This window comes from Mytilus californianus, unplaced genomic scaffold (genome assembly GCF_021869535.1).
Source record: "Mytilus californianus isolate M0D057914Y unplaced genomic scaffold, xbMytCali1.0.p SCAF_4, whole genome shotgun sequence".
Taxonomy (NCBI): Eukaryota; Metazoa; Mollusca; class Bivalvia; order Mytilida; family Mytilidae; genus Mytilus; species Mytilus californianus.
This window is the reverse complement of record NW_026262690.1, coordinates 16,792,927-16,819,293: the sequence shown is the minus strand read 5'-3', so window position 1 is coordinate 16,819,293 and position 26,367 is coordinate 16,792,927. Positions and strand designations below refer to the sequence as shown.

The 26,367-nt window shown below is 32.3% G+C and overlaps 1 long non-coding RNA gene across 3 annotated transcripts in view; it reads left to right on the top strand.

Moving 5' to 3' along the window:
• Positions 1-16,452, top strand: part of LOC127737580 (uncharacterized) — a 56,173-nt gene extending 39,721 nt beyond the window's left edge. For 2 of the 3 annotated variants that reach the window (XR_007999696.1, XR_007999699.1), the window contains exons 2-3: positions 202-378; positions 10,078-10,611. This is a non-coding gene — a long non-coding RNA (uncharacterized LOC127737580). Of the gene's footprint in view, positions 1-201; positions 379-10,077; positions 10,612-15,918 lie in introns of those variants that run through there. The other variant, XR_007999698.1, reaches the window with a different exon arrangement.
• The last annotated feature ends 9,915 nt before the right edge of the window (positions 16,453-26,367 follow it).

Genomic DNA, 26,367 nt, shown 5'->3' with positions numbered 1-26,367 from the left:
GTCTTTCTTTTCAATCAACACGATCCCCGCGACTAAAATCTGAAAATAAAGGAGAAATGCAAGTACCTGTTTAATATCTTGAAAACCATGATCATATACTAGTAATAGTATCAGAAAACCGAAACAGAAAAAATATTAAAAAATACAACGACGCGTAAACTGCAGAATCCGAGTGCTTATTGTAATGTGAATATTTTACAGCTTCCAAAGATGTACATGTAGAGTTGTTGATAATGTTGAGGAACTGCGGTCTCATGTTTTTGCCTGCTTCATGGATTATGATGGTGTTATCTTATTGTAAACCACACAATGAATCGCACTGGCAAACCCTTCCATATTGGTTAAAGAGGTTCGCTATGGTAATATTCAGCATATATGGTAAGTTCTCAATGTTTTGATATAAATATTTGAGTTTTGTAAATTTGAAAAATTAAACGGGGAACACGTCAATGACACTATACCGTTTACAAATCGACCAAAAATCATCCTACGTAATTAAACAAACAAGCGTCCACGTTATAAGACCTAAATCGTCTTGAATAAAGACGATGCTAGAAATACATTTGTGACGTATGGTGAATCTTTTATTCTGACTCTCGATTATTTTTTTTCGAGAATAAGAAGTAAGTTTTCAGTTCGGATGTGATGTCATAATTACGATATTTCTCTGGTCACTTTTCAAAATATAATTGTTCACTTAAGAATTGTTTCTCTCTATAAGGTGTACTGAATGAAGAGGCGGCTTTTTCATGTTCAATGACCGTTTGTAGTTTCAGCTGATGAAACTGTGATTCTGTATTTTATTTACTCCTCTCTTTCACCTTAGAATATAAACATTTATAAGACAAAATAGACAAATTTTCTCTGTAATGATAACCATCAACATTTTTGATACATTAAATTAACTTACTTATATATCGATCTAGTAAAAGGGATCATTAGAGTTTTAAAAGTATAAAAACAGAACCGGCAATGGCTTTAACTATTTGATAACGACAGAAACATAACCGATCTCTTAAAAATCAAAGCACCGTGAGCGCTATAGGCAGTTAATTAAAAACCCAAGGCAAAGTTATGATGAATATAATGGAAGAATTGGTTTAATTTTTTATCACAGCTTGTTATATCTCAGGTATCAAAACTTGTTGGTACTGTACTGTTTCCACTATCTACACACTTTTCTCAGCTAATAAACCATTTTTTTTTTTAAAGTTATTTACTTTTTTTTTTTTAAATTACTTTAAAATATGTATCTTTTTTTGAAGATTCAATGTCTGAGAAGATGTACGTACACTGTCCCAGGTTACGGGAGGGTTTAGCACCAGCAAACATGTTTAACCCGCCACATTCTGTATGTGCCTGTCCATTGTCAGGAGCCTGTAATTCAGTGGTTGTTGTTTGTTGCTGTTTATCATATTTCTTTTTCTTTATTGTTTTGTACATAAATCAGGCTGCTAGATTTATTGTTAGACTTGTTTTATATTTGTCATTTGGGGGTCTTTTATAGCTTACTATGCTGTATGAATTTTGCTCATTGTTGCAGGCTGTACGGGGACCTATAGAAGTTAACATCTGTCAACTTGTACATACAAAGGAATGAATTTAACTTATGGAGGAACATTTTTATCAGAATTATGGTGTATGCTTTCATTCAACTATGTACTAGAGTTTTCATATGCTACATTAGCTGTTACTAGAGTTGTCATATGCTACATTAGCTGTTTTAGTTGGATCATCTGGTTCCATTCTGCAGAAAAACTGATTTAATCATACTGGAAACAATCTGAGGTGGTGTAATTTTCTTGTTTATTATATTACACAAAATACTGGTGTTGTAGCAATGGTGCAATATATACACTATTGTACTTCTAAGTGTTTAATCTATAAAATTTACAACAAATTTAATTCTAATATTTTTTTTAATATTTTTATATTCTTCCATTTCTTCCATATTAAAAACAAGTGACAAAAAAATGTATTCAGTAAATTAAAAAAATCCACAATCGAAGTACTGCTCCTTAATTAGTAATTCTCATTGGTATAATTTAACTTTGCTCTTGGATTGTCAAGTATACAAACTAACATATAAGGACGTCAAGAAAAACGGCACGGGGCCATACCACGCCAAAACCTCCTGTAGGAAACACTATTATTTCATGTTTCTTCTTCACAATGCATCAATATTATGAATTCAAATTATCTTTATATAACTTGGTGCAAATAGATTCTGATAACTTGGTATACTTCTTTGTGTGCAATAATATCTCTCTCTTTGTAGTAACAGTTACATAGACATATCATAGTTCCGAAAGTATCGTTAGGCAGTCTCTAAAAATAGCTGAACAGATAGGCAAACTTAATAACAAATAATATTCATGACATGTGTTGTAACTGCTGGTAATTTTGTAATATTTCCTGTCAGACACCAGGACCGAAATTTGTTGACATATGATGAGACCTGATAAAAATCTTTGAAATTGATTCAAGTACTTTGGTCATATATGTATATGTAGATATATATATATCTTCATAATATCATAACGGTCTAGAGTTTCATTTCTGTCATGGAATTATTGTGGTGACTAGTCAATCCAGCTACTAGATAGAATCATGTATTGTACGTGTATGTCTTGCCATTTCGAGGATACGCCAAAAATTGGAATCTAGCTGAAATAAAAACAAATACAAATAGTTACATTGTTTATTTTGACAAATAACATGTATAATATATATATTATGCTCTAGTTTTGTCCATGTAAAGCCATGTATGGGATATTCGTTATTTAAGTCTCGGATTAAAAACTTAGATTTTTGACAAAAAGTTCTCAGTTTGAGAGATAAAATTATGTTAAATAATTTCTTTTATTCATACATGAATAAATGTCATTTAATATATAACGTTTTAGTATAAATGATTATGACCTCTGGAAAGGCCATTTTTATCTATTTGCTTAACGCTAATAATGAATTAATTGTTAGATATCATTGATGCTGGAATAAATGCTTAATACATTAATAACCAGAGCTGTCTGCTAGTGTGACTTAATTACCCATGATATCCCAGTAAATGCATTTTAGTTGCTGCTTTGGAATTAAGTAATAAAGTCTTGGTATTGAGATGATTTTTGAGATATTTGGCTTTGAGATATTTATTTCAAAAAATCTTTTCATTTGCTTCTGTCATGTCTGTGTTAGGTTGACACATGGTTTCTGATAGGTCTATTTGACAGAATTCTATTGCGAGTTCAAAACTTAATGCATCCATTTATGATTAAATATTGCAAATATTTGATGACGGTCTCAAATATGAGTTTTAATAAATGTGATTCGTCACTTATCAAAATTAAATCAAATAAATGGAAAATGTGTCCATGGGACACAGATGATGCCCCTGCTTGCATAAAACATTATAAAGGGACATAACTAGAGAACTGTAAATGTGACGCCACCCAAATTCGAACTTGATCTGTGTTTTATGGTGATAAGCATTGTGTATAAGTTTCATAACATTTAATTGAGGCAAACTAAAGTTACATGCAGGGAACAGAAACACAAAAAGCAGCATTTTTTCCATTTATAAAGGGGCAGAACTCAGGAACGGTAAAAGTGACGCCACCCAAATTCAAACTTGATTTGTGTTTTGTGGTAATAAGCTTTGTATATAAGTTTCTTAACATTTGGTCAAGGAAAACTAAAGTTAGAGAAAGGAAACCAATTTCTGGACGTACGTACAGACAATGGTAAACCCTAATGTCCCCTCCTCTACGGCGGGGACATAAAAATTACAAAAACTTAAAATTAAGAGATTTCATATTTGCTATAAATGTCCTGTTGCATTTTACGCATGAATAAAAAGATCACATAAATTTCTGAATTCCCAGTATTTCCATCAGTTTTTACCTAACGCATTTAAAATAATGACAGTATAAATTACTGTAATAAGGATAGACTATGTTTTTTATATATCATATTTTATTCTAAATAGATCTGTTTTTAAAATTTGTAGTTTTTTTTACCAGCAGATTATTTCAAGTACAACAACTTTCAAATTACATCAATGTTAAAGGTCAATCAACTTTTTTTGGTCAAATAACAATGACCTTATCTTATTGACATCACTTTAAAAAAATGCATTGGTACACATAACTTAACTTAATTAGTTTGACTTAGTTTGGTTAACATCAGTTCTCCAGAGAACAGAGTTATGTCCCAAACACAAATAGCTGTCATATGGTCAAGGTCAGATCATCCTGTCTTTGGTATACGAGACCCATCCCATTGACGTAGTTACAGTTGTATGCAAATTTGTCCGCCATTACTTAAAATCACACAAATTCCCGTAAAATTTGACATCACAATTTAAAAAATTTGACGTCATAATTAAAAAGTGATTGTTGCTTGACGTCAGAAGGTTATTCGGTGACAGATCTAAGGTTATTCAGAGACAAAATTCAGCTAGATATCAAAAGTGTAAATGCGTTTATTATGCAGCGTCATACCTTTTTAACCTCATCGGTAGTTTTTTCAACAATCTTAAACATGATTTATTCAAATAATTTATATTAACGATTATACAAGACAACAACAACAAATCAAAGAGCTGATAGCTCTGAGGTGGAAGAAGATGCATAAAAGGTAACTTGAATTACCGTGAAAGCAGCCCACACCTACCCAGCCTGCCCTGTCCCATTATTGCTTTCGACGTATTTTTTTCTTCCAAAAATAATATTCTTTAATAAAACTCATGTCTCAACCAAAACTGACTATCTAAACTAAAAAATCCACCAATACTGTAGATTCAAATTAAATTTTCTATAATTCCATACATTAATCGGTTCAGCATGGTCAAATTGATGCAAGCAACTATACCAGTAATTGATTTGGTTTCACTTGAAAGTTTCTCTGTCAAAGGTAGATAGTTCACTTTGGGTATTCCAACTTCCTTCGTATAAAAAAAAACTGGCCACCATGATTTTAGTCAAGTGTGCTTAAAGTAGGGTTTAACATCAAACACCAATCATTTAATCATGAATTGTTATAGTTGTTCACGGTTACTTATTTTGTTTTCTTATTATAAACATATTTCGAAAAATTCTTAAGGTATCCATTGCAGATTTGTCTGAGGTCAGGGATTGGGTTTTGAACACTTGTTAACATTTCAAACCCATTAATTTTCTGTATTTGCTTGACCCAAATCGTGAACCAATTATTTGCTGTTGTTAATAATATTTGTTTTCATCTCACATGTCTAATATTTTTACACATAAGTACGAGGGTAGGAATGCCCTTTTCCGTCAGGCGTCAAACGGTCATTTTCTGAAAAATTTCGTGAATGATTGACGGCAACGAATTATTGGTTGAACCAGTGGCGGATCCAAGGGGAGAGTTCCGGGGGTTGGAACCCCCCCCCTTTTTTGGACAATCAATGCATTTGAATGGGACATATAGTTGGACCCCCCTTTTTCCCCTGGGTTGGGAACCCCCCCCCCCCTTTTTAAAATGGCTGGATCCGCCCCTGGGTTCCGTACCCGAGGGTTGTAATGGGGGTACCTTCATGACGAATAAAGGTAAAAAGCTGGACTATTTATATGTTAAATCCTGTTTTTGATCACTTAAAACTTTGAAACGTAAGGCAATAAAGGTAATCATTGGGGACATTCCGACAATGATTGACATAAAATCTACGTACTTTCGATATGGATTCCGTCAACTGACAATAGTACGACATTGAAATTTCTGTCAACTGACAGTGCATTGTTTGAAGCGAAAAGCACCAGGAGATTTAATTGTGCTCTTGACTCTTTATTATCGCAATAACATACTGAAATATTCTAACTTTCATTTTAAAAAACGCATGTTTTCTAAAACCGGAATATGACTTGATTGCGTTAAAGATCTAAACACAGACGGAACAACTAAATCCGTGTATTTTTGTCAAGGATCATTGAGTTGAAGTCGTACTCTCCGCGTAGATACTTGAAATTAACATAAGATGCATTGTTTGAATTAATTAATGTTTGATCATTATTTTGAAACTTTTGGATGCACAATTAAATTTCTCATTTATGCACATGCGCAGATACGAAACGAACGTAGTTTGGATTAACCCGAATAATCCAGTTGTTTAATTCCGATTACTCCAACGAGAAACGGCAGTGGATAGAGGGCGCTGAATCATTCGACTTAGTTTGGGATTATAATTAAATTAACGCATGCGTATTACCAAATATACTTTAAAAACATCCGGTTACAAGTAAATAATAAATAACGTACATATAAGATGAGATGAAATCTTATAATTGACATAATAAAAAGGTAGATATAAGAACATTAAAATATGAGAAATTATAACGCTAACGATAGTGATTGTTTTTCAAGTCTAACTGCACATTTGTTTTATACAATGATGCAGATGCTATTTGACAAACTTGAAACCGATCATGTGTAAACATCGGTGTCAAGATATGGCACGGAAGTTATGAAATAGTAAAGCACAGAAAAGGATACAGCAACACTCCTGGTGACGGTTCAATGATTTTACAGCCGGCAGTATATGATTACAGAAGACTTCAAAGTCTTCTTCCACCAAAAAACCAGGGAGAACGGTCTCAGTTCCAACAGAAATTAGGGCGAACGGACCCAGCGAGAACAGGTACTAGGGAGAACAAGAATCAGGGCGAACAGACCTGGATTCAACCTCATCACACTTATTGTGCTGGTTAAATTGCACCTGCAATTTAATACCACAAGGATAAGATTAAACAAATCGTATAAAATTTTACTCAACTGGTATATAAATTTTTGATTGAAAATTATAGAACAACAGGCAAGAAATACGGGACCACGTCAAGTCTGATAGGACCCCTGCCTGCTGTGCTGCAGAAAGAGCCCGGGGAGAACACGGAGTTTGGTCAATTTTAATACAGTACAAAAGTTACGTGCAAGACACAAATCAAACAAAGATTTACTATTATAGGGATCAAAGTCAAAGTCTGATTGACCTGCCTTTGCTAAATGAAAAGATACCCCAGCCCATGATGTTGAAGTTTGAAAAATGATAACCGGTAGTTCCGAGTAAAAGAAAATCATAAACGGTTCATCGATCATTATATGACTTTGCTTGAAAGATGGACCCCCTGAACTTGGCGAGACAGGTGGGGTAGAACAGCATTCTACACATTGCTGAGCAATATAAGGTTTACAATGGAGAGCATTGAACTTTGTTGAGGAGTTGGTATTTTCATTCATCGGTGCTTGCTTTTCTGAAAAATGAGCAACATAACAAACTAAACATTATTTAACTATGTTTTAAAATAATTTAAATTCTCATATTCTTCTATGTAGTGCTCACTTTATTGATTTATATTAATTGTATGTTCCATGAATAAATATGAAAATGTTGTACAGATACTATTTTGACATCAATCTGACATCATCATTGGCCTTGCTTCTAACAATACTGGTATACACTTATATTCCAGTATTGTAGTATTATTGAGAAAAAAACCACAATACTGGAATCAATACTTGAATAACATTTTATTCCAGTATTGTTGACTGGTTTACCAGTATTGTGATCGCCAAGTTCAGGTGATCCTGAAAGATCTATATTTGTCCTTAAATTGAGACAGAAATGAAGATTTTTGGCTAAGGAATAAAAAAGTTCTGGTCTTGAAAACATATCCTAAACATTGAAAATTATGTCAAAGTCGGACATAATTTTATGTTTCATGATGGATCATCTGACTGGAAGTTTTTTGGACATACAGGTACTGAAATTTACGCCGCCGCTTGCTGTTAACATGTAAGGTATATAAAATTAACCTACCTTCATAGCAATCCTCCCCTTTTCGATTTTTTTCCATTCAATACCAATCTCCAAACCCTCAGAGAACCCATCTTGTAATGAATGAAATGAAACGAGCGATCTGATTGGTTTAATTTTTTCAACGACCTTTACATTAACCAATCACATCCCTCGTTTTATTTCATTGATTTAAAACAACAACTTGATTTGACCTTACTTGAGGCCAGTTGTAAATGTAATAAACGGAATAATATAATAGGAACTTCTAAGGAATTCAAATGTGTATAATCAAGATCAATTTAATAACCACATTCATCTCTAACCAAACAAACAAAAAGATTTTAATGATTAATAATATTAACCTTTATATCATCAGAATCCTCCAAATATTTACAAGGACGTTAGTTATAAATCCTTGACATTTACGTCACACTTTCGTCTTCTAGGTGAAAATTCCCGCAAAAACAATATTCCTGCGCATGTTGCCATTTGGCAAAAGTAAACGACTTGTATTTAGAAATTTTCGGCGATAAAATATTTCATACAATTGCTCTTTAACATCTTTACCAAACGCACAGGGGATAAAAAACAATGTATGAATTTCTATTGAGCCCTATTCCCTATGTGCAACGTCAATTATTTTGGGTTGTTCGACGATCATTTAAAGTTATACTGGACATATTTTATGTTTTTATAACCAAAATTATGAAAAAATTTCTAATTAGTTATACATAACCTACCAGCCTGCTAGATAAGGGCAACGGCACATTTTACAGAATTCTTGGGGAAAAAAGCAAATCTAGGGTGCTCGCATAAGGCAGCTTAACTGCCCAAAAACCCGTAAGATTATAATAGATTGTCAAGTGTTAATCTTCCAGTTGCAAAATTTCATCATATCAGCTGAACTCATTAACGAGTATGATGTTTTCTTGAAAAAATATCTTTTTGAGATTTGTGTCGTCTTGAATATGCATGAAACATTTGTCACTGCACGTTGATTGACAATTGATGTACGAACTGTTATTTGAATGAGTAAAAATAAAGTGCATATAAAGAAACGTTCCGTGAATATTAATATGTATAGACTTCAGCGCTCAATATAACCCTAGAAATTATAAAAAAGAAGATGCGGTACGTTTTCGATTTAGACAATAAAACATTAAAGATCAAAGAACAAGGATATAAAGAACTACACGTCCAACGGTCTTCAACAATGAGCAAAACTATGATCGACCATACCATATATAAGATAAAGTATAAAAAATCTAACGGCCTGATATAAGCTAACAGAATTTAACATGGAAAAATACAGACAGACAGCAGTCATTGATAGCCACTGAACTAATATGGATTACCTCCGTACTATTAATATTCAAGGTCAAGTTTGTCAAAAACCGGACGGAAAAAGGTAAAATAACAAATATACCGAACTCCGAGGAAAATTCAAAACGGAAAGTCCCCTCTTCCTGACCTAGGACACTGGTATAAGAGCACAATATGAAAAATGTTATAACAACACTTCAATTTATTCGTGCTTTATTTATCGCATCGGTACTACACACACTTCCACAATGACTCTAGCTCCACTGTCCTTGAACTTATTTTCATAGTTCAATGACCACGTGATTGCTGTTCGCATGTGATGTTTTTTCATTTAATATGAGTAATAAGTCAAGTATATTTGTATCTGGAATCGTTGCAAGGTCAACATGGCAGGAACACAGGATTCATCCAACCTTGACCTTATTTCATTATTCATTGATCGATCGTCACGTTTGATTTTCGTGATTATGTCAAAACACAACACAGAATACACAACACTGGACAACAAGAACCCTACCAGAAACAGGGGTCGGACTTTGGTATTCCTCAAGTCACAACTTCCTGTTCCACTAGTTATACACTTCATTTCATGTATCTTTGTTTTTTAAAAGTTTGATCAATCATTCCTGATAATGATTAATTAAGAAACACATGTCGTGCGCACTAAAACAGTGATGTGCACTTTGTATTTGGCCTATTAACAGATAAATATGATTGAGCATGCATACAACAGCAATTGGCTAATTCACTGAAAAAGAACTCAGTGGGACACAATTTCACAAGTATAAACACTTTATATGTAGTATGTGGTGTTTGATATTATTCATTTTTTTTTTTGTATTTGGTGACTGTCTCTATAACCCATTCAATACATTTTAAACCTCCGTTGACATTCCTATAATTAGGTCAATTATTATTTAATAATGATGATTAATTTTTATTTTCAGTTGTATTCGGCCTGTTCGAAATGTATAGGTTTAGTGAAAATATTGGGCTGTCTTGGTTGTGCATTTATAACGTGTGCATGTTGTTTACTGTCTCCATGATGTACTGGCATATTCAACATATTCAACATGATCAAGAGATAGATAAGAAGACAAAATGAATCATAGACAATGTCAAATATCAATGACACAACATGACCATGTTGCGCAATGTAAAAGTAACCTTAATTTTCTTTATCTTGTATAAAATGTATTCAATTGCAATATAAGCATGAATGATTCACTCTGAACTAGTGGTTTGTTAATTTCTTGACATCACAAAATAAGTAAGTGTATAATACATGTATCATGTGTATTTATCTTCATCATAAGCTGTATATTCTTTATTATGCTGTACAGAAATGACCAGTTGTATATTGTATGCCATATTATTCCATTCTCAAACTACAATTGTTTGTAAGACTTAAAGCTTTTGTCGTACAAGTTGTAATCAGCTTTAAGAAATCTATTAAAAAATAAAATAATTTGATCTTAAAAGATTTCAGTCAATATTAATACTTCTTCACCATTATTAAATAGGACTAGGAAATAAAAAATGAAAACAACAATTTCATGCGTCAGAAGTGCTTTTCTGGATTTACCTTCATCAGGAACGCTCAAAGCCAAAAAAATTGAAAGCCCAGTATGTATGTATAAGAACCAAAACAGTTGGACGAGCTATATGACACCGAATAGCAAGCTATAAAGGGCCCCAAAATGACTAGTGTAACACAACAGGAAAACCAACAATCTAATCTATAGAAACAAGAAACACCTATGGACCAGAATAACAAATGAAAACCACTGAACAACAGGCTCCTGAATTAGGACAGGTGCATAAAAATGCAGCGGGTTTAAACCTTTTAACAGGCGCCAACCTTCACCCTAACCTGAGACAGTAGTGTAACATTACAACATAAAAAGACACACTATAAAATATCAATTCAAATGAAAGAAAAAGTTTGATCTATGACACTATATAAATAACACATAGCTGAGAGTGTGATAGAGCAGATTGTTACCCCGAGAAAACATTGTCAACTGAGGCGAAGCCAAGGTTGACAATGTCTTTTCGAGGGGTAACAATCTGCTCTATCACCCTCTCAGATATGTGTTATTTAATTTATTATACTGAATGTCCTGTAATTACTGTCGATTAAATTTCAAATTCAAAGTAATAAACTATGACGTCTTGTACTTAACAATCATCCGTATTTAATAAAGCGCACACTTGATCAAGCGTCTCCGTGAAGGGTAATAGAGTATTTGCCATAGGATAGAGTTGTATTTAATAAAGCGCACACTTGATCAAGCGTCTCCGTGAAGGGTAATAGAGTATTTACCATAGAATAGAGTAAATTAACACCCTCGTATAAGCCAATCAAAATATTGCATTTTTACGTGAAGTATAATAAAATATAAATACGATATTGAAATGTAGGTGCCTATATAACATAGACGTTACAGGTAGTAATAAAAGAGATGTAGGAAGAGTGTCAATAAGACAACTCTCACCTGGGACAAAATGGCATTAAATAAATCAACGTACACACTTTCGCAGCAGCTGTACCAGATCATAAAATGTATCATTATCAATGAAAACATAAATTATTCATTAAATAAATTCAGTAATAAGAGCCATGATTTTAAGATATGGTATGACTAATCAGATCAGTAATAAAAGAGAATAGCAAAAAAAGACTAGAATTAAATTTGTTCATATCTTTTTCATTTGGTCTTTTGGAATAGTTGTCTCATTACATATCATACCACATCTCCTTTTTTTTTATTAAAAAGAAACAAAGTACTGACAGTTATTGGCTACTTCAAAGCACAATTTCAACTAATAAATGTTCTTCTAGAGTAATATTCAGTCCAATTGTAGAAACTATGACCATGCCAGCAATATCTAAAAACCAACAGGGATTCTACTTTTATCAAAATTTTAATCATGTGTGCATGTATCTTTGCAATCAAGAAATACTTTCCAGCATGTATTTCAGGCTATTTTTAGTAACTATGACATATTATACGTCAATAACTCTCAAATTATGCTACCATATAGGAAAGTTACAGGAAACATCCTCTCAGTATTTGTCAGCATATATCCATATAAGGTTGCGATCTGATATAAAGTATTTGATTTATTATAGGGAAACCGAGATGACTATTGGACTGGCAGGCCAAAAACTATATATATCCCCGATACTTTGTAGTGTTGAGTAAAAAGATTTACAGAACATATATAATAACTACCAGAAATGAAAAAAGATTCCCAGACATAAATTTACACATAACTATGATTCTATAGAACTATATATTTCATCCAATTACTCAATGTAATTAAAAAATTCCCCTACTACTGTAAACAATTTATAGAGTGATTTTATCAATTAATTACACTTTGAACAAGATATCTGATTGCTGAATAAGAGGAATAGATTATATCATGCAGTTATGATAAACTTTGGTTACATGAAAAATCTCTCCTTTAAAACATTGTCCTCATTGGGGATCCAGAGATTATCCTCTAAGGAATATTAATAGCTGATACCTCATGTCCAATCCTTACATGTACACAACATAGATATTTGTTAAGTTCAACATGATATAACCATAGCATGTTGACAAAGGAAAAATATGCTCTACACTTGCATATACATTGCATCTATAAGGTACTGGTAAGAACTGCAATCAGTCCCTTTTAATCCCTTTTTCTTAGTGGCTTTACATTCAAAGCTACCATTGCCTTAACTATTAAGGCAGAAATGCTATCAGCAAAGTTTTGAAACTCCATACCAAGGTTGACAGACCTCACCAGGGCACATTATCCTATTTCAGAAAACCTTTAGTTGAGTAGTGCAATATACTTTTCACTTCGGCACATCTGACCTGTCACTTAAAATATGATTTCAAAAGTTGTAAAAAACATTGGTATTTATCTTTTTATTATTCTGAAGCTGAATAGTCTTCCAGATTCTTTTTACATGTACTTTCAATTACAACTCTTCCCCCTTGACATCCTTTTAATACACTCATTGTCTCTATCATAACAAAAATTGTATTTTTCTCTTTGTAATTAAACGAATAACTACATCATGGCTCACTAGGATTGCACAATAATGTTCCTCATTCCATTCTGATGTATGTCTCATCTTTTTACTTCTTTTGGTGACACATATACTTGAACAGGTTTACTCAAATCAATAGCCTGTTTCACATTGTCATGTGATGTGTCCTTGAATTTTTGATTGGATGCAGTCTCCATGGAAACTCACAGCTCCACATTGTTTGTTTCTAAAAAAACACATAACAAACATAATTTCCTGAAAGATCTATATTTGTCCTTAAATTGAGACAGAAATGAAGATTTTTGGCTAAGGAATAAAAAAGTTCTGGTCTTGAAAACATATCCTAAACATTGAAAATTATGTCAAAGTCGGACATAATTTTATGTTTCATGATGGATCATCTGACTGGAAGTTTTTTGGACATACAGGTACTGAAATTTACGCCGCCGCTTGCTGTTAACATGTAAGGTATATAAAATTAACCTACCTTCATAGCAATCCTCCCCTTTTCGATTTTTTTCCATTCAATACCAATCTCCAAACCCTCAGAGAACCCATCTTGTAATGAATGAAATGAAACGAGCGATCTGATTGGTTTAATTTTTTCAACGACCTTTACATTAACCAATCACATCCCTCGTTTTATTTCATTGATTTAAAACAACAACTTGATTTGACCTTACTTGAGGCCAGTTGTAAATGTAATAAACGGAATAATATAATAGGAACTTCTAAGGAATTCAAATGTGTATAATCAAGATCAATTTAATAACCACATTCATCTCTAACCAAACAAACAAAAAGATTTTAATGATTAATAATATTAACCTTTATATCATCAGAATCCTCCAAATATTTACAAGGACGTTAGTTATAAATCCTTGACATTTACGTCACACTTTCGTCTTCTAGGTGAAAATTCCCGCAAAAACAATATTCCTGCGCATGTTGCCATTTGGCAAAAGTAAACGACTTGTATTTAGAAATTTTCGGCGATAAAATATTTCATACAATTGCTCTTTAACATCTTTACCAAACGCACAGGGGATAAAAAACAATGTATGAATTTCTATTGAGCCCTATTCCCTATGTGCAACGTCAATTATTTTGGGTTGTTCGACGATCATTTAAAGTTATACTGGACATATTTTATGTTTTTATAACCAAAATTATGAAAAAATTTCTAATTAGTTATACATAACCTACCAGCCTGCTAGATAAGGGCAACGGCACATTTTACAGAATTCTTGGGGAAAAAAGCAAATCTAGGGTGCTCGCATAAGGCAGCTTAACTGCCCAAAAACCCGTAAGATTATAATAGATTGTCAAGTGTTAATCTTCCAGTTGCAAAATTTCATCATATCAGCTGAACTCATTAACGAGTATGATGTTTTCTTGAAAAAATATCTTTTTGAGATTTGTGTCGTCTTGAATATGCATGAAACATTTGTCACTGCACGTTGATTGACAATTGATGTACGAACTGTTATTTGAATGAGTAAAAATAAAGTGCATATAAAGAAACGTTCCGTGAATATTAATATGTATAGACTTCAGCGCTCAATATAACCCTAGAAATTATAAAAAAGAAGATGCGGTACGTTTTCGATTTAGACAATAAAACATTAAAGATCAAAGAACAAGGATATAAAGAACTACACGTCCAACGGTCTTCAACAATGAGCAAAACTATGATCGACCATACCATATATAAGATAAAGTATAAAAAATCTAACGGCCTGATATAAGCTAACAGAATTTAACATGGAAAAATACAGACAGACAGCAGTCATTGATAGCCACTGAACTAATATGGATTACCTCCGTACTATTAATATTCAAGGTCAAGTTTGTCAAAAACCGGACGGAAAAAGGTAAAATAACAAATATACCGAACTCCGAGGAAAATTCAAAACGGAAAGTCCCCTCTTCCTGACCTAGGACACTGGTATAAGAGCACAATATGAAAAATGTTATAACAACACTTCAATTTATTCGTGCTTTATTTATCGCATCGGTACTACACACACTTCCACAATGACTCTAGCTCCACTGTCCTTGAACTTATTTTCATAGTTCAATGACCACGTGATTGCTGTTCGCATGTGATGTTTTTTCATTTAATATGAGTAATAAGTCAAGTATATTTGTATCTGGAATCGTTGCAAGGTCAACATGGCAGGAACACAGGATTCATCCAACCTTGACCTTATTTCATTATTCATTGATCGATCGTCACGTTTGATTTTCGTGATTATGTCAAAACACAACACAGAATACACAACACTGGACAACAAGAACCCTACCAGAAACAGGGGTCGGACTTTGGTATTCCTCAAGTCACAACTTCCTGTTCCACTAGTTATACACGTCATTTCATGTATCTTTGTTTTTTAAAAGTTTGATCAATCATTCCTGATAATGATTAATTAAGAAACACATGTCGTGCGCACTAAAACAGTGATGTGCACTTTGTATTTGGCCTATTAACAGATAAATATGATTGAGCATGCATACAACAGCAATTGGCAAATTCACTGAAAAAGAACTCAGTGGGACACAAATTCACAAGTATAAACACTTTATATGTAGTATGTGGTGTTTGATATTATTCATTTTTTTTTGTATTTGGTGACTGTCTCTATAACCCATTCAATACATTTTAAACCTCCGTTGACATTCCTATAATTAGGTCAATTATTATTTAATAATGATGATTAATTTTTATTTTCAGTTGTATTCGGCCTGTTCGAAATGTATAGGTTTAGTGAAAATATTGGGCTGTCTTGGTTGTGCATTTATAACGTGTGCATGTTGTTTACTGTCTCCATGATGTACTGGCATATTCAACATATTCAACATGATCAAGAGATAGATAAGAAGACAAAATGAATCATAGACAATGTCAAATATCAATGACACAACATGACCATGTTGCGCAATGTAAAAGTAACCTTAATTTTCTTTATCTTGTATAAAATGTATTCAATTGCAATATAAGCATGAATGATTCACTCTGAACTAGTGGTTTGTTAATTTCTTGACATCACAAAATAAGTAAGTGTATAATACATGTATCATGTGTATTTATCTTCATCATAAGCTGTATATTCTTTATTATGCTGTACAGAAATGACCAGTTGTATATTGTATGCCATATTATTCCATTCTCAAACTACAATTGTTTGTAAGACTTAAAGCTTTTGTCGTACAAGTTGTAATCAGCTTTAAGAAATCTATTAAAAAATAAAATAATTTGATCTTAAAAGATTTCAGTCAATATTAATACTTCTTCACCATTATTAAATAGGACTAGGAAATAAAAAATGAAAACAACAATTTCATGCGTCAGAAGTGCTTTTCTGGATTTACCTTCATCAGGAACGCTCAAAGCCAAAAAAATTGAAAGCCCAGTATGTATGTATAAGAACCAAAACAGTTGGACGAGCTATATGACACCGAATAGCAAGCTATAAAGGGCCCCAAAATGACTAGTGTAACACAACAGGAAAACCAACAATCTAATCTATAGAAACAAGAAACACCTATGGACCAGAATAACAAATGAAAACCACTGAACAACAGGCTCCTGAATTAGGACAGGTGCATAAAAATGCAGCGGGTTTAAACCTTTTAACAGGCGCCAACCTTCACCCTAACCTGAGACAGTAGTGTAACATTACAACATAAAAAGACACACTATAAAATATCAATTCAAATGAAAGAAAAAGTTTGATCTATGACACTATATAAATAACACATAGCTGAGAGTGTGATAGAGCAGATTGTTACCCCGAGAAAACATTGTCAACTGAGGCGAAGCCAAGGTTGACAATGTCTTTTCGAGGGGTAACAATCTGCTCTATCACCCTCTCAGATATGTGTTATTTAATTTATTATACTGAATGTCCTGTAATTACTGTCGATTAAATTTCAAATTCAAAGTAATAAACTATGACGTCTTGTACTTAACAATCATCCGTATTTAATAAAGCGCACACTTGATCAAGCGTCTCCGTGAAGGGTAATAGAGTATTTGCCATAGGATAGAGTTGTATTTAATAAAGCGCACACTTGATCAAGCGTCTCCGTGAAGGGTAATAGAGTATTTACCATAGAATAGAGTAAATTAACACCCTCGTATAAGCCAATCAAAATATTGCATTTTTACGTGAAGTATAATAAAATATAAATACGATATTGAAATGTAGGTGCCTATATAACATAGACGTTACAGGTAGTAATAAAAGAGATGTAGGAAGAGTGTCAATAAGACAACTCTCACCTGGGACAAAATGGCATTAAATAAATCAACGTACACACTTTCGCAGCAGCTGTACCAGATCATAAAATGTATCATTATCAATGAAAACATAAATTATTCATTAAATAAATTCAGTAATAAGAGCCATGATTTTAAGATATGGTATGACTAATCAGATCAGTAATAAAAGAGAATAGCAAAAAAAGACTAGAATTAAATTTGTTCATATCTTTTTCATTTGGTCTTTTGGAATAGTTGTCTCATTACATATCATACCACATCTCCTTTTTTTTTTATTAAAAAGAAACAAAGTACTGACAGTTATTGGCTACTTCAAAGCACAATTTCAACTAATAAATGTTCTTCTAGAGTAATATTCAGTCCAATTGTAGAAACTATGACCATGCCAGCAATATCTAAAAACCAACAGGGATTCTACTTTTATCAAAATTTTAATCATGTGTGCATGTTTCTTTGCAATCAAGAAATACTTTCCAGCATGTATTTCAGGCTATTTTTAGTAACTATGACATATTATACGTCAATAACTCTCAAATTATGCTACCATATAGGAAAGTTACAGGAAACATCCTCTCAGTATTTGTCAGCATATATCCATATAAGGTTGCGATCTGATATAAAGTATTTGATTTATTATAGGGAAACCGAGATGACTATTGGACTGGCAGGCCAAAAACTATATATATCCCCGATACTTTGTAGTGTTGAGTAAAAAGATTTACAGAACATATATAATAACTACCAGAAATGAAAAAAGATTCCCAGACATAAATTTACACATAACTATGATTCTATAGAACTATATATTTCATCCAATTACTCAATGTAATTAAAAAATTCCCCTACTACTGTAAACAATTTATAGAGTGATTTTATCAATTAATTACACTTTGAACAAGATATCTGATTGCTGAATAAGAGGAATAGATTATATCATGCAGTTATGATAAACTTTGGTTACATGAAAAATCTCTCCTTTAAAACATTGTCCTCATTGGGGATCCAGAGATTATCCTCTAAGGAATATTAATAGCTGATACCTCATGTCCAATCCTTACATGTACACAACATAGATATTTGTTAAGTTCAACATGATATAACCATAGCATGTTGACAAAGGAAAAATATGCTCTACACTTGCATATACATTGCATCTATAAGGTACTGGTAAGAACTGCAATCAGTCCCTTTTAATCCCTTTTTCTTAGTGGCTTTACATTCAAAGCTACCATTGCCTTAACTATTAAGGCAGAAATGCTATCAGAAAAGTTTTGAAACTCCATACCAAGGTTGACAGACCTCACCAGGGCACATTATCCTATTTCAGAAAACCTTTAGTTGAGTAGTGCAATATACTTTTCACTTCGGCACATCTGACCTGTCACTTAAAATATGATTTCAAAAGTTGTAAAAAACATTGGTATTTATCTTTTTATTATTCTGAAGCTGAATAGTCTTCCAGATTCTTTTTACATGTACTTTCAATTACAACTCTTCCCCCTTGACATCCTTTTAATACACTCATTGTCTCTATCATAACAAAAATTGTATTTTTCTCTTTGTAATTAAACGAATAACTACATCATGGCTCACTAGGATTGCACAATAATGTTCCTCATTCCATTCTGATGTATGTCTCATCTTTTTACTTCTTTTGGTGACACATATACTTGAACAGGTTTACTCAAATCAATAGCCTGTTTCACATTGTCATGTGATGTGTCCTTGAATTTTTGATTGGATGCAGTCTCCATGGAAACTCACAGCTCCACATTGTTTGTTTCTAAAAAAACACATAACAAACATAATTTCCTGAAATACCTATTTTTTAATATATGAATTCATAATTCACTTGATTTATGAATATCATGGTTAAAATATTTAAAGAGACCAGTACAGCACCCTAATTGTTTATGGCTTATCTAAGTAAATGCAGCTCCATAAATTAAATCAAGATAGAATTGAGAAAGGAAACAGGAAATGTGTCAAAAACAAAAACCCAACCAAAGAGCTGAAAATAGCCCAAGAACACCAATGGGTCTTCAACGCAGCGAGAAAATCCCACACCTGGAGGAGGGCTTCAGCTGGCCTCTAAACAATATGTCTGTATGTTTTAACATAAGGTTAAATATATAGAGCCTAAACACTTTCATAAACACATTTATGAAACCGATTTTTGACATGTTTTAAATCTAAACATGTTTAATATTTAATGTGTTAACAGCATAAACGTGTCAAGATATAAAGTGCTTAGACTGTAAACATGTTTAGCTGTAAAGTGTTTAGACTAGAAACATGTTTAGCTGAAAAGTGGTTAGACTGTCAACATGTTTAGCTGTGAAGTGTTTTATCTGGAAACATGTTTAGCTGTGAAATGTTTTATCTGGAAACGTGTTTAGCTGTGAAGTGTTTTGTCTGGAAACACGTTTAGCTGTGAAGTGTTTTGAATGTAAACATGTTTAGATCATAAAGGGTCGTGAAGAAACATGTTTATCATTTCAGTGTGAGAAGCCGTTACTTCATTAGGCCTAAATTTAACTAATTTTCCGGAAGGCTAGACTGTCAAACGTTTATTAATAGATAGCTCTCAATAAAACAGGTTTTCATACCATCACAAAAAGGAGCCAATGCATGCAATTAAGAAAATGGAATTTCCATTTTTCATTTGACTATTGCATTTTTTCTTCATTCGTTTTCAAATATTCGTAAAATAGTAAATGTCATATCTAGAACTTTTTGAAATGAAATTATCATAATACTAAATCTAGCTTTAAAAACAAAATTACAACATATAAAACAAAGGAATTTATGTTATCATTTATTTCCAGTTAATCATTGAACAATCAAACATAAATGCATAACAAGGTACCTTTACATAATATTGTTAATGACCATTCCTACTTCTACTTGTACCCCATACCCCACAACAACAAAATTTGAAACTGTCCTGTTTTCATTTTGCAGGACAATAAGTCATGGAGCTTCTCCTTTCTTATTACCCAACTGCTGGTCACTGGCCTGAAATATAGAAAAAAATTGATAAGCAACTAAGTAGAATTACTATTAAAATATAAGTATACGAACTACAACACAAAAAAGTAAAAGCATGATTTAAGATCCAGATAACAACGTTAAGACCAAGGTGGTATAAAAGAATAAATTTACTGATGAATCAATTGATATATATTTTCTAATTTAAACTTCTTTTCATGCTTTATATTATTCATTTGTTCAAATATATATTGGCATTCTAAAAATCAAATACACTTATGATTCTTACCTGGCAACAGATTTGCCACTGTTCTTTAATCTCCTCTTGTAGCATGTCAAGACAGATGATGATTTCCTCTGCACTTCTCTCATCAATCTAGAATAAAACAATACATGTATATAAAATTATAAGAATAGCAAAACCTCTTCTAACTATTGAATTAAACAAGCATCATTCTATTTATTTTGAAGAAAAGTGTTGATTCTATGAATTCGAAAAGACGCTGGATTTGCAAATGATGAACCCATCCTGGTAAGCCTCGGCAGATTCCGCTGCCCTTCGTGTTACATAAGTATAATCTGCCGAGGAGTACCGAACGATGATCCTCACAAACTCCTTTTCCAAGCACATAAATAAAAAATAAGTGAAAACTTGCATTAAACAACTCTTAACATCAAATCTTTACACAAGATAGTTTGAACACTAAAAGCTCCTACAAGCACTTTTTTCGTGACGGATAGTACCCCCTTCAGTTAGACAACCGGAAGCGTCTGAGTAAGGATTTCGGTGCTCAGTGATACGGTTCACTAGACGACGTTGTCAACACGTAATGGCGGCCATTGTTTGACGTTGGATTTGGCATTCCACGCTGTGAAGTTGTATTTATGACATTCGTGGATGCTTAAACGTTATGCCACACAAAATAAAAGGTAAAAGCTTATTTCAGATATTCAGTTAATTAATTTCAAATTAGTGTGATCTCAAGAAATGATTTAAACGGCAAAAATAAAGTGTAAAATGATATGAAACATGTAAAATATAAATCCCATTTTTCATCATTTGACATTTCCTATTCATATATTGAATCCACAATTTAAACCAACCACTGTAATCTGTAATCTGTATAATAAACTCTGCACACCTCCAAGTCTAGCTGGAGTGATATCCACCACCACCACCACGAAAATATATAATTATCACACAAATAAAAGTTCAATCCACCAGAATATTATACACACAAACTGTCAGTTTATAATATACGCAATAGGTTAATTTAAAAATCTAAAATTATCTAAATAAGAATTGATAATTTGGACTGTCTTATGCTGAGTCACTTACATAACACTTTAATTAACTAATAGTCTTTAACTTTCCTTCTCTTTTTCGGTTGTTTACTATCCAAACCGAGTAGTCTATATCTTGTTGTATGGAGTAGGTGGATCATTTGCCTGCATTGCGGTTCAAGAATTTTCGATATATTATCCAAAATTTGATCGTTGTTATTTTTGCAGTAGTTGTAATGATCACAAATCAATCTTAGTAGTTCTATGTTATTGACACTATTGCTCTCAGAGAAAATTCTACTAGCCGTTATCACTATTCTTTCTAATATGGGTTTTCTTACAGCATCTAAAGTTACACATGTAAGCAGGAAATGAGATAATGTTTCTTCTCCGTTTTTTGCATAGTTGACATGTTGGGTTCACTACATTAGAATTATATTTGGCTCTTTGGGATTGTAGGATGTATCCTCCTGTAGCAATTTTCACTCGCGGTGGCAATTTTGGTACGAATTTAGGGTCAGAAGTGGATATACTGACCAATGGATGACAATGACCAAGTCTGTATATATATTGGAGAAAAGTATTGTAAGCTATTGAAATGTTCTTTCTCATCCAAGATCTTTCTATGTCAGTATGTTTTAATTTTATTGACCATGCTTTTTTCCATGTTTCTTTAGTTGTTACAGTATCCAAAAATTCTACAGGATCTGTTAGTTGATATTTAAAACAAATTTTCTTTGCACTGGTGAATTACATTCGGATTTCGGTCTTGGGTATCCGCCCTTGTCTCCGGAAATATTATTCCCACACAAGTTGACATCCGTTTTCAAACTAATGTTGAAAGTGTATTTCACAATCTTCCTGGAAAATGTTAACGCCATCATTTCGTGCTCAGATAACAGAACATTGTAAACCTCTAACAGCAAATATGGACCAAAATGGATCAAATTGGAATGCACCGATGATCACGTTACATGCCGACTGTAAGTGCAAATTCTCTAAAAAGGGGGGTGATTATTTCCCAAAATATACTACATGAAATTTGCCGAACGTCTCCGGTTCAACTCAAAAGTCCATGTACCATCATTAGCATGTGAGACACATACACTTTAACTCTTTGCTACTTCATAATCGGCCTACTATAAATATATTCGTTCCATTTCATCATTTTCATATACATCAAAATTTAATATTTATAAAAACTTTCCATGAACATAAAATACTATCCATACTTATACACAAAAAAAAAATATGTGGGTCGGTAGCAGGAATTTAACATATTTAAAGCGACATATGACCCCTAATATTCATTTTCTTATTTTGCTAGTATGACTATTAATTTATTTTCAATCTGTACACAATTATTTCCTGCATTTTATTGGACAGAATATTCATTTTCATCCTGTGTCAGCAATCTCGAGTAACATTTAGTTTATGTTCAGTTATAACCATGATCATGATGATTACATGGGTATGTTCCAGATCAGAATATTCATCATGTTCATTTCCATAAGCCCCCCCCCCCCCCCTCTGTTCCATAGAAAAAAAAATTAGATAGCCATCATCTAAAGTCATACCTCTGAAATTATAAAAGAAAAAATTACACGTTGAAAGTAACCAATCACCCACCCATTTGAAACCTCAGTTACACATATATTACATTATAAAATCTAATTAGAAATGATAATCCATTGACAATATTACTTTCTCAAACTTCATTAATATTATCAAATTCAAGTTGTCAATTTAGTGTCAATGCAGTCTTGACAGTAGTTACAAGATTTAAAAAAAGGGTTGTGAGTGACCCCAAAAATGTATAAAATTTCAGCATGCATTGTACACTGGATTTATGTACAATATTAAATCAAAAGGTTTGGTATAACATAAATTAATTTGCTCCATGTTAAACCTAAAAATAATTTTTCAAGACTTTGAAATGTTTTCTTTGCCTGTAACTTTTTACATGTACATGTTTTTCTTGGTAATTTATTTGGCAAATTTGTATTCATGTGTTGATGAATTATTTAGTTTTATACATTTAGTAATTGGATGTACATTTGCTTTATATTTACAGGATGGAAAAAGATGTTCACTAAGGATAAAAAATTCAAAACAGAGGACTTTTACATATAAACAAAAATACGTACATGTATGATATACATGCAACAAGAAAACAGTATTCAAATGGAATGTCTATGTAATTGCAAAAACACATTTTAATGGAGTGATGTTGAAAGCAATTTTTTTTTTGTTAATAGAAAACAATAGCACTACAATATATTAGAGGTAAGTAATCCAAAAGTGTCTGTTTAGGGTAATTACAAAGTGGGTTATTTACAATGTGCTATGATTTCAATCCCCAAAATATGAAACAAAACATAACACACTTGGTATTCAAACTGTTTTCATAAGGAAACAGACTGAAAATATTCTGCATTTAACAGTCAGACTGTGACTCAGACATGAAAGTTTCCAATGGAATAAATTAGGACTGGACTTAAAATTTATAGGATATGGGTCAAGTAATCCTACACAGACTTTAGGCCAAATGGTATACTTTTAATAGTTTAAAGATTTTATTCTATTATCTATGCCGTATAAATGTCAATATTGTTTCATTTGGATTTAAAACCTAATTTCAAGAATGAAGTGTACAGTTATTTAAAATTCATTTATATGATTAACAACAATATAAGGTATAAAGTAACTCTTACATGATGTGCATCATATCCTGAAGTGTTTTAATAAATTTGACCATATTTTTTTCAGATAAGAAAATGACAAGTACAGAATGGTAACCCCACCAGATAACCCTGAGGTGGTTCAAGTGATTATTAGCAGATATTTTTGTTGAACTAATGCAAAATTTAATAAATGAAACTTTAGCAGACTATGGGCTCCAAAGTGTTGTAAAAAGAGCATGTTGTGCAAATGTGAAATGTTGCAATATTTTTTTTTTTAAATTCAGATTATTTACTCAGTTGTTTTCATGAATTTTTTTTATCAAAGCAATATCACTGTTATATAATCAATAAGATTCCATATGTTTTATTTTATACTTTTAACAACCGAATATATCTTCCCTTTGGCCTCAAGTGTTTCCCTTTTATTTTGCATAAGTGTAATTTAAAAAAATCTCCCTTTTGCTTTTGGCGAATTCAAGTTTTGCCATTCCAGAATTATTGGACTTTATTCATAGAAAATTAGACAGAAAAAATCTTAACTCGTCAGATGGATATAAATACAAATACAACTGTACACAGAGTGGACGTGGCAGGGTACTTGTACATCCCAACAACAAAAAGACAATATAAGTACAGATCTGAGAGTACTCGCAGTAACTGACAGCTAGTCCAAAGCCACTAGCAACTAATAAAAAAAATCATGCATCTAAGACTAAATCTATAGGCGGGTTATTGTCTCTTTGACACATTCCCCATTTCCATGCATAATTTTATACAATACTTTCACGAATGTTTAATACAATTTAGTTCAGATTAAAACAATTTACTCTGTAATAACGCGTTAATTTCACATTATGTAAAAATGAAACTATGTTAAAATATAATGTTATACCTAAAAAAAATTGCAGTTAATGAAAGTATAAGCGTGAAGATTCCATACGTTTCAGCCATTGGCCTTTTTATTGGAATTAAATAACTTACAATCATAACGCTTAGATTCATTACGTATAACTACAACTTTACCACGCTTTTTCTCTTTTAATTTTTTTTTATCGTTTGTACACATTGTTAAGTCTGTCAGGTCCTCACGTTTTTATTTATTTTATTCGAAGGTCTTTTTAGTTTTTTGATAAATTGCTGTGCCAAATACTCTTTTTTTTTTTTTGCAGTGAATTTAGATTTTTCATTTATTATGGAATGATGTAGCAATATTAGTTTGAATCAAATCATGTTTTCATACGAATGTCGGTTATTTCAAAGACTGTCCACTATACATCATTTTTATTTTGAAATATTCTATAAACATGCTTAACTATCAAATCTTCTATTTTTACTTGCAGCTTGACTCTTTCAAATCGCACTTTACTTTCGTAACTCGCAACTCGACTTTCTATAAATAAAGTAGATTTTTTTTCAGTTCGATAATGACTTTCGTTAAATTTGTTGCCTAACAATGTAAATTTGTGGTTGTATTTTTTACTTTCAAACTTTACGTCTTTAGGAAATTTAATCAATTTTTAATAAAGTCATCTATATCTGTCATAATTCAATAGAAACCCTTCAAAAGAATACGGGAATTCAAGGCTTTTTACCAGAGATACCGCTATGAATATAGAAAGATGTAAGAACAGAGGGCTATGAAATTAATAAACAATATTTGGTGTGCTAATGATATCGTTAGGTACCAACCTTCATTATTTTTTTACTTGATCTGTACGCAGCAGTAATACTAGGACTGATAGTTGATGGTTTACGTCCAGTGTCAAATATGTCATGCATGTACAGGATGCGATATGTTGATTTTAAAAGAAAGGGCTGTTCCGTTTGAAGGTTAGGAATTGGAGACAGCTACTGCTAGGGTATTGATAAGGACAGATATTTATCTAGCAATATTTCACCAGTATGTCAACCCTCAGGAACATATAGACATAAAGCATCC